This window comes from Rattus norvegicus, chromosome 1 (genome assembly GCF_021556685.1).
Source record: "Rattus norvegicus strain SHRSP/BbbUtx chromosome 1, alternate assembly SHRSP_T2T, whole genome shotgun sequence".
In the NCBI taxonomy this organism is placed as follows: domain Eukaryota; kingdom Metazoa; phylum Chordata; class Mammalia; order Rodentia; family Muridae; genus Rattus; species Rattus norvegicus.
In genome coordinates, this window is record NC_141534.1 from 35,601,528 (window position 1) to 35,612,432 (window position 10,905).

General features: G+C 43.4%; 1 pseudogene; it reads right to left on the reverse strand.

Moving 5' to 3' along the window:
* Window positions 1–1,967: 1,967 nt before the first annotated feature.
* Window positions 1,968–4,912, reverse strand: Ap2b1-ps1 (adaptor related protein complex 2 subunit beta 1, pseudogene 1; annotated as a pseudogene).
* Between the last annotated feature and the right edge of the window lie 5,993 nt (window positions 4,913–10,905).

Genomic DNA, 10,905 nt, shown 5'->3' on the forward strand with positions numbered 1-10,905 from the left:
GATGGGCTCAGGCCAGCAGAGAACCACAGCTGGTATCTGTCACTGGTGGAGGGGCTGATAGAGGCCTTAGTTTCTGGGGTGGACATGTTCTGGTATAAAATTTTCTTTCTGCTTGCCCTGACACATGTACTTTTGGGAATTTGCTTTGAGATGAGAACACTGTCTGTAGTGGGAATCCCTTACACCACTCACATCCAACTGACTCCAGGAATCGGCACCGACAAGGGAACTTGGTCAACTTGCTTTCCACCCAATATACCACCTGCCTCCCACACAACCCTGCAGTATTTCCTACTCCCCACATGGTGAGTGAGTGAGTGAGTGAGTGAGAGAGTGAGAGAGTGAGAGAGGGATGTTATTTCTTTTTTGCCAGCCAGCAATCCTCTTAAAGACTTTGGGAGGAAATAGGATCACTCCAGACACACTTTTAAAAGAAGCTGGTTTCTACCCTGATTTTTCCAGTTTCTCCTCGGGATCCAGTGGGTCAGGTCTGAGTCCTACATGAGGTCTTTGGACCCTGGCATGCTTCTGCCTTGAGCATAGGACTCTGAATGGACCCTGAATACCAGGTGCCAGGCTGTGCAACAAGTGCCACATCTCAAGCAGTGTGAACAGAGCAGGGTGACAGTATAAGGCTTTCTTCGATGGCTCATACCAATTCCTTAGGGAGAGGACTTCCCATCCCCAGTCCTCTGTGAGATGACAAGAACTACACAGCCTTCTGGAATGATCTTCCTGTGCTTTGGAGCTTGAGTACCATGGATGGAGGGCAGATCAGTGAGCTGAGGGACAGTGAGAATTGGCAACACCTCTACACACTTCTATACTCACTGCTCACTGGCCAGCCTCCGAACTGTGGCTCCAGGACAGCCTGGCGAATGTCAGCTCCGCTTTCACTCTTGTTACCTGGATGCAAACTCATGTAACTGAGACGCCAGCTGCCACCTGACGCCAGGGACTGGGTGGAGCACCAAACTCAGTATGGAGTGTGCAAAGAGCCACAGGCAGGCACAGGAAAGGCAGAGGCTTTAAGGAAAGAACAATGAGCCGGCCACATAGGGAAGCTGATGGAGGTCGGGACCAGTCTCAGCTCTGCTACTCAAGAGCCAAGAGGCCACCTTGGCAGCACACTTCTTCCCTATCACCTTTCTTTGTAGAAAAACAGGGTTGGGGAAGTCACTAAAGTCCGTCTTAACTCTCAAACACTGACTTTAAATCTGAACTAGCCCTGAAAAACAGGGAAGGAGGCTAGGGGAGGGCGCTGTGTTCTTACTCATGTCTACCCAGCCTCCTCAGGGTGACTCCTGGGCTAGCGCTGTAGACACGAGCACAGCTCTGCCATCTCTCAGCACTGTGCTCACATGTCCAGTGTCCCTGCACTCAGAAACATCAATGTGGTCGTCAAATGAGAGAGCATGGGCATAAGAGAGCTGGAAGGCGTGGCCAAGGTGAGAATGCGAAAGACCAGGAGTGGGGTCGCCCCTCCTTGCCCCAGAAGGGGCCAGGGCCATATGTCTCCAATAAGACTGTGTCTGAGGAGGGTCAGTCACCCTTTCTACTCAGCGTTCTACCTCAATATCTCATCTGTACAAAAATATAAAACAATAAGGTGCAGTGTATGTTTCAGTGACACTCTTCCTCGCTCTAATTAACTTGTTGCCTTTTTCTGCTTGTGAAATGAGCTTTCGATTACAAAATATCAAACTACACTCAAAAGAGGGTGTAGAAAAGGCTAGCCATTGGCACAGCACAGAGGAACTCACAACTAAGGACAGAGAGCATCGGCAGGTGGCAGAGGTGGGCGATGGTGGAAGGAGATGTCATGGGAAGCTAACCTACCAATGGGGTGAGTGCTAATATCAGCACAAAATGACTGGCCACTACCGGGGTGGGTACCGCAGGGTTTGGGTTCAGGCTCTACACAACAATATAATGTCTTCCAGTTAAGAGTTCGTGGCTTGCACTGATTACAGGCTGACTGGACCCATTTATTAGTTTTTCAAAATGCTGTCGTAGACCTGATAGATGTACTGAGAGACTTCAGGGGCTCTACACTTCAGTGACAGCGTATAATTGGGGTTTCCTGGCTGGATCCGCAGCTCTGCCAAAATCCAAATGCCATTAGTGAGCTTCAGGGACTGGTACAGCATGTCCTGCCCCTCCACATTCCTCTTGGCGATAGTGTAAACATTGTTGTTTTGCAACTTGCTGGAAACTGTGTCAGCGTTTAAATGACACTCCTTAATCTGAAATTGGAGCTCATTTTCATTGGGAATATCCTTCCACGTCGCAAGGAAGACCTGGCGTTCCATTTTGCCATCTTCTACAAAAAGCACATTGAGTGGGATGAGGCAGCTGAAGTAGAAGACATCAATATTGTTTTTAACAGCCACCTGCAAGTTATTCAGAGGTTCCATCTTCATGGGCCCAAGGTGTTGAGAGGCAGAGACACATCAATGCTCTGGTTTGACATCAATGGAGTATGTATGGCCAAGGGAGTGCTCGGGATGACACCGAAGCTATTCTTGTTAAACTGGATGGCAAAATCCGTCATGTGCTGCAGGGCTTTGTTGGTGAAGTTCATTTCCATATAGATGTGCCCTTGGCGGTGAGTAAACGTCCCCGAAATCTCCAAGCCTTTAGCCTTTACAGCAGGTAGCCAGACTGCCTTAGGAGCCACATATCCGCCAGGTGCCATGCCTATCCCAGTGGAAAGCTCAAACAGGTCATTCAGACCACTGCTGACCACAGCAGGAGTAGGTGAAGGAGCGAAGGTTGCAGGCACTGATGACGGGATGAAGGACTGTCCTACCAGGCTATCCAGTCCTCCTCCTAAAAGATCCACTGCTCCCATCTGCATGGAGGACACTTGCGGGACATTCACTGGGGGACCCAGGTCAAGATTTAAAAGATCCCCCAGAAGGTCACCTTGAGAGGGGATGACCTGAGGCTCTTCCAGGTTGGTTGCAGTGGTGGTGCCAACAGGGCTATCACCTGCATCAGTGCTCCCATGGTGAATTGGCAAGTGTTTGCGATGAAGGCCATGGCTCCCTTCCACAAAAGCATTCGGAGGTTTATGGTACACGGAGGCCAAAGAACCAATGTGGCAGATGAGCTCATCCAGGAGGGTAGGTTCAATGAGGTCTGTTTCCTCAGAGATCAATGGCTTCTCAGACAACACTACTTCTTTGGCTGTCACAGGGTCAGTTGAAAGAAGGCGCCAATAAATATAACCCCGATCTCGAAGGTCAGGATTATCAGAATCCTGTGTGGCCAAGCTCAAGACCTGTTGGACCAGCTCCTGTGTTTCTGATGGCTTCTTGAGAAACAGTTTCACTATGGCGGTAAGCAGCGTGAGCTGCACCTGGGTGCTTTCATCATGAAAACCTTCCAGGAAGCTCTCTAGTAACTCATCGGCATTATCGATTCTTTCAGCATACTCTCCTACAATCCAAATCATAGCCGCTTGGGCATCGGGTTCAGCCAGGGAGTCCAAGTTCTCACACAGCGTGGCGATAATGCTCTCATACTTGTTGGGGTATTTTCGGAAGATGTCCCTGATGACCACAATTGCCTCTTGAACCACATAATTTACTTTGGTCTGGATTAGATCGAGCAGTGTGCTTACACAGCGTTCTGCTGTCTGCTCCACTTTGATGGCACACCGTCCAATGGCCCTCACAGCTTTGCGAACAAAGTCCACATCAACTTCAGTGGCATATTCTTTCAGTTCTGCCAGAACCTGAGCAATGTTGGCTTGGGATGCAAGACGAATCATGATGTCTAACTTCTCTAGTTTAACATAGATAGGATCATTGTACTTCACAAAGAAGACCTTGATTTCCTGCTTCAAGCTTTCAGGCCTTTTCTGGACAATTAGGTTGATGTTCCTCAGGGCAACATACTGCACTTCTGGCTCCCCAGAGAGCAAAGTGACAAGTGGAGGCGCTAGCTTCTTTAGCAGCATATTGTAGTAGTCAGAGTCCTTGGGTAACAACTCTAGAAACTTCATCAGAACTTTTACTGCTGAAAGCACCACTGCAGAATTGGCATAAGAGAGCCGAGGCGTCACTCGCTCACAGATGCTCTGAGCTTCCCGGTCATCTTTAGGGTTGTAATTAGACAGGCAGTCCAAGATGAAAATCTGGCCCCACTCAGTGCACTCATTCAGGGCTGTGAGCAGCTTATTGATATTCTGAGGGTTCAGATCAAGTAAGTTGCTGTTTAGGTGAGACTCACTGATCTCAGACAATGCTGCTACAGCATTAGCCACCACCATTGGGTTTGAATCTGCTATGAGATCCCGCAGAGAATCCAGAAATCCCTGATCTTCCACCATCTGGGCATTGATATCATGGAGTTTTGCCACGCATACTGCTGCTGTTTTCCGAACATAGGGGTCTTCATCCTTCAAGCACTTGCGGAGGGGTTCACAGAGATACTCTGTAATCTTGTCCACCCGGATGCATCCCATGGTTCTAACTGCCAAGGCTCGAATCAAAGGATTGGGATCTTCACAATCCTTCACAAAGCTGTTGACAGCCATGATGGCCATGTCTGGCTGACTCTTGGCATAGTTCATCAGATAGAGGTACACAAGCTTCTTTAGTTCCAGGTTGTCAGTCTGCATACAGTTCACCACATCTGGGAAGAGAGAGCTCACATCCTTCCCCATGGTCATAGCAACAATCACTTTCTTCACAGCCTCCTTCCTCTTTTCTTTCTTTTCATTGTTGAGTTCAGCTTTTAATTCAAAGATTTCTCCCTTCTTATTGGTTGTGAAGTACTTGGAGTCAGTCATGATTCTGGATCTTCAGCGTGAACCGGAGGCAAGGGCAGGGTGGCGGCGGCAGTCAGAGAGCACAGCCGGGAAGGTGGTGTAATGGTTTCCTGCCCGTCACGATTCTCTCTCCCTGGATGAGTTTTACAACAGCAGCACCCACATAATGTTATCATGCATGATCTTCTGGCCCACAGACACTGAAAAGATGCTTTTTGTTCAAGTTAATATGTCGGAGGGGAAATCTACCAATGCAAGAATTGTTTTCTCTTATGAGTGTGCACTTGAACATGTGTGCAGTCACTTAGGGTGACAGTGTCTCCTTTCCTTGCAGTTTCATAGCCCTGAAGTGAAAGCAGAAGCTTGTGTGTTGTCATTTGAGACGTCTCTGGCTCCCAAGCAGCATGTGCCAATTTCTGAAGAGATTTTTGCAGTCTCACTGGGACCTGTATTAGAATCTGGTTAGTGAGAATTCACATCAGACAATGATAACCAAGTGACATACTCATAACACTAAGTAGCCCCAAAGGGAGACACCCTAATGTGCCATCTGAAGTCAAGCTGGATTGAACTGGAGCTTCAGAAATCATGACAAAACCATCAGACAAACATGTACTTTCTGTAATTCTTTCTCGTTTTTTTCTTCCTACTAACATTTTCTTGTCAAATTGAAATGAAAACCCCTTAATTAGAATCATTTTTCTTTCTACTTATGTAAATCCTATTCATTTTAATGTGCACCACGTAACACTGTTGTAGAATTTTCAAGTTCCTTGTTATTCTCATCAGTATCGGGAGCATGAGATTAGTGTTTTGGAAAAAAAAAGAAATTGTTTGACATTGAGTTTGGAACATCATGGCTCACAAAACTCAACACCAACTGATGAAAATAGCAGTCATACTCCGGTGTGTGTGTGACTCTAAATAAGCACCTTGAGAACAGATATTTATAGAGAGCTACTGATGAGACATATTTATTATAGGTAGCATCTCCCAGCACCCTTCTCAAATGATTGATTGCCCTCCAGCAGCAAGGATGCAGTGGGCGTGTAATGAAAATGGCAACGCAGCACATTTCCACACAGGCTTATGAATGGGACGTAGACCGGGAACAGGAGCAGAGCAACCATGTTGCTAGCCACATACGCCAGGTAAAATATGTGGTATAATTCTTACCTCAGTGAAAGGTCAGAGGTGTATCCATGTAGTACACGGAAAGAAAATTCTTTTGTAGAAAAAGAATTGGGCATAGTAGAACCGTTCAAATAAATAGTGCTTTAAGTTAGCTACAGAAGCCAAAAGCAAAGCAGCAGAACAATATTGATATATTATAAATGAATCCCAGCAGCGATATTGATGCTTTTCTTTGCCTGATGTGATTGCAACAGCTCACACTGTTCATATGACAACCCGAGTAACTGGATGTCATGCTAGAAAAGCTGTTATGATTTACTGTGAACAATGTAGTAATGCCATGTGTTGGCTAAAGCCTTCAGTGGACAAATCCAAGACATGGGTGCAAGTTATGAGCCTGATATATCTAGTCAGAAAAATTAGACAAATTGTTTATCCCCTGACAGCTGCATTGGATAAAAGTAACTACGTGACATAAAACGAACATAAAGAAACATGGTTTCTTGCTATCTATTATTATCATGAGTAAAGATATCTGCTATGAAATACCATTGTTTCTATTCAGCAGCCTCTTTCATTGATGCAAACACTACCCAACACATAGCAATGTTAGCTCCAGTGCAGCAGCCTGCACAGCTGAGAGGCCCTCAGCTCTCTTTATATATATGGACCTATGTTGGCTGAGTTGTCATGCAAAGCTCTGGCCCAGTGCTGGAAAGTAACCGATTGATACTGGACCTATGTGCTGAACCTAGACATGATAGCAGCTTTGACTGACTCAACGGCTCTTCACATTTATGGACACTTCTCCCACAGTCTGACTTTTATTAGAAATTACTGAGTTCATAAATTTGTGCTCATGGCATCAAATCTCAGGGCATCTGCTCGTTCAATAAGTTTCAGACATGCAGAGCCTTTCTGTGTGTATCATGCTGTCTCTTTCTTCGGTAGTTTTATGCTTAATGTTTTAGGACTGGGTTGTAATACCATTGAGCTTGGATTATAAGACTGTGTTTTTCTCAAGAAAACTATCTTGAAAAGTAGAAATAAAACCTAAAACAGAAAAGCTTTGTCAGAGAGAAGAGTTCTTAGTTTCATGGTCCATCTCTTCTATTCCAATCAGGGTATTGCTTTCCCTGATGTTTAGTTAATTTTAAAGTTGCACAGAAACCCATAATCCTATGTGTGTCAATTCTGTATACAATGAATGAATCAGTAATTTTGATGCAGTAATTAATGGACATTAACACTGGAAGCACTGAATTTCCCACTATCTTCCCCATTAAAATTGATAAGAAGGGGTGAAGAAGCAAAAAAAAAAATCTACCGATTTTATTAAGAAGGATCACATCAGCACAGCACAGATCACACCACCAGCAATTTTAGGTGGAAGTAACTTCTTGCAAAGAAAAAAGAATCATTGAAAAAACTGTGCTGGGTTGGTAATTCTTACTGAAAGATATATTGAAAATAATCATTTTGTACTCATGGATTTATGGATGAGATATTTTAAGCATTTAGAAAATGCATGGTTTTGGATATAAGGCCTCTATCTGTTGTAGGATTGGTAAAGATCTTTTCCCAATCTGTTGGTTGCCGTTCTGTCCTAACCACAGTGTCCTTTGCCTTACAGAAGCTTTGCAGTTTTATGAGATCCCATTTGTCGATTCTTGATCTTAGAGCATAAGCCATTGGTGTTTTGTTCAGGAAATTTTTTCCAGTCGGTTTGCAATAATTTTATTGAGTATTTTCGCGTCGATATTCATAAGGGAAACTGATCTGAAGTTCTCTTTCTTTGTTGGGTCTTTGTGTGGTTTAGGTATAAGAGTAATTGTGGCTTCATAGAAGGAATTCGGTAGTGCTCCGTCTGTTCAATTTTGTGGAATAGTTTGGATAGTATAATATGAGGTCTTCTATGAAGGTCTGATAGAATTCTGCACTGAACCCGTCTGGACCTGGACTCTTTTTGGTTGGGAGACCTTTAATGACTGCTTCTATTTCCTTAGGAGTTATGGGGTTGTTTAACTGGTTTATCTGTTCCTGATTTAACTTCGGTACCTGGTATCTGTCTAGGAAATTGTCCATTCCTTCAGATTTTCATGTTTTGTTGAATATAGGCTTTTGTACTAGGATCTGATGACTTTTTTTGAATTTCCTCTGATTCTGTTGTTATGTCTCCCTTCTCATTTCTGATTTTGTCAATTTGGAAACACTCTCTGTGTCCTCTGCATAGTCTGGCTAAGGGTTTATCTATCTTGTTGATTTTCTCAAAGAACAAGCTTTTGGTTCTGTTGCTTCTTTGTCTGGTCCTTTCTGTTTCTGCTTGGTTGATTTCAGTTCTGAGTTTGATTATTTCCTGCCTTCTACTCCTCCTGGTGTATTTGCTTCTTTTTGTTCTGGAGATTTTAGGTGTGCTGTCAAGCTGCTGATATATGCTCTCTCCTGTTTCTTTCTTCAGGCACTCAGAACTATGAGTTTTCCTCTTAGCACGGTTTCATTGTGTCCCATAATTTTGGGTATGTTGTACTTTCATTTTCACTAAATTCTAAGAAGTCTTTGATTTATTTCTTTATTTTGACCCGGTTATCATTGAGTAGAGCATTGTTCAACTTCCATGTATATGTGGGCATTCTTTCCTTATTGTTATTGAAGACCAGCTTTAGCCCATGGTGGTCTGATAGAACACATGTGATTATTTCTATCTTTCTGCATCTGTTGAGGCCTGTTTTGTGCCTGATTATATGGTCAATTTTGGAGAAAGTACCATGAGGTGGTGAGAAGAAGGTATATCTTTTTGTTTTACGATAGAATGCTCTATAAATAGCTGTTAAGTCCATTTTGTTCATAACTTCTGTTAGTTTCTCTATGGCTCTGTTTAATTTCTGTTTCCATGACCTCTCCATTGATGAGTGGGGTGTTGAAATCTCCTACTATTATTTTGTGAGGTTTAATGTGTGCTTTGAGCTTTAGTAAGGTTTCTTTCATTTATGTAGGTGCCCTTGTATTTAGAGCATAGATATTTAGGGTTGAGAGTTCATATTGGTGGATTTTTCCTTTGATGAATATAAAGTGTCCTTCCTTATCTTTTTTGATGACTTTTGGTTGAAAATCGATTTTATTCAATATTAGAATGGCAACTCCAGCTTACTTCTTCAGACCATTTGCTTGGAAAGTTGTTTTTCAGCCGTTTACTCTGAAGTAATGTCTCTCTTTGTTTCTGAGGTGTGTTTCCTGTAGGCAGCAAAATGCTGGGTCCTCATTACATATCCAGTTTGCTAATCTGTTTCTTTTTATTGGGGAAATGAGTCCATTGATGTTGAGAGATATTAAGGAATAGTGAGTATTGCTTCCTGTTATCTTCTTATTTAGAGTTGAGATTATGTTTGTGTTCTTGTCTTCTCTTTGTTTTGTTGCAATACAATTAGTTTCCTGCTTTTTCTAGGATGTAGCTTGCCTCCTTATGTTGGGCTTTACCATTTATTATCCTTTGTAGTGCTGGATTTGTAGAAAGATATTGTGTAAATTTGGTTTTGTCATGGTATATCTTGGTTTCTCCATCTATGTTAATTGAGAGTTTTGCTGGATACAGTAACATGGGCTGGAATTTGTGTTCTCTTACGGTCTCTATGACATCTGTCCAGGAGCTTCTGGCTTTCATAGTCTCTGGTGAGAAGTCTGGTGTGATTCTGATAAGTCTGCCTTTATATGTTACTTGACCTTTTTCCCCTTACTGCTTTTAATATTCTTTCTTTGTTTTGTTCATTTGGTGTTTTGACTATTGTGATGGGAGGAGTTTCTTTTCTGGTCCAATCTATTTGGAGTTCTGTAGGCTTCTTGTATGTTTATGGGCATCTCTTTCTTTAGGTTAGGGAAGTTTTCTTCTATGATTTTGTTGAAGATATTTACTGGTCCTTTGAGTTGGGAGTCTTCACTCTCTTATATACCTATTATCCTTAGGTTTGATCTTCTCATTGTATCCTGGATTTCCTGTATGTTTTGGGCCAGTAGCTTTGTCCATTTTCCCTTATCTTTGACAGTTGAGTCGATGATTTCTATGGAATCTTCTGCTCCTGAGATTCTCTCTTCTATTTCTTATTTTCTGTTGGTGATGCTTGTATCTATGACTCCTTGTCTCTTCCTTTGGTTTTCTATATCCAGGATTGTCTCCCTTTGTGCCTTCTTTATTGTTTCTATTTCCATTTTCAATTCCTTCACCTATTTGACTGTGTTTTCCTGTAATTTTTGTGTTTCCTCTCTAAGGGCTTCTATTTTTTTACTTTGTTTTCCTGCATTTCTCTAAGGGGGTTATTTATGTATTTCTTAAAGTCCTCCATCATCATGATCAAATGTGATTTTAAATCTAGATCTTCCTTTTCTGGTGTGTTTGGATGTTCAATGTTTGCCTTGGTGGGAGAATTGGGCTCTGATGTTGCCATGTAATCTTGGTTTCTGTTGCTTTGGTTCCTGCACTTGCCTCTTGCCATCAGGTTGTCTCTGGTCTTACCTTGTTTTGCTATTTCTGACATTGGCTTGACGGTCCTATAGGCCTGTGTGTCAGGAGTGCTGTAGACCGGCTTCCAGTTTTCTTTCAGCCAGTTATGGGAACAGAGTGTTCTGCTTTCAGGCATGTAGTCGTTCCTGTCCACCGGCTTTCAGCTGTCCTTGTGGGCAGGAACTAACTAGAAGGGCCTGCCCCGGGGCTGGGGATTTAGCTCAGTGGTAGAGCGCTTACCTAGGAAGTGCAAGCCCCTGGGTTTGGTCCCAGCTCTGAAAAAAAGAACCAAAAAAAAAAAAAAAAAAGAAGGGCCTGCCCCTACTTCTCCTGGGTCCCTGTGCACAGGGGGCCCAGATGGTGCTAGGCGTTTTCCTCTAGAGTTAGAAATGTGGGCAGAGAGTAGTTTTCTCTGGTTTCCCAGGTGTGTCTGCCCCTCTTACAGTCTAGCTCTCCCTCCCATGGGATTTGGGTGCAGATTGCTGTTTGACCAGGTCCG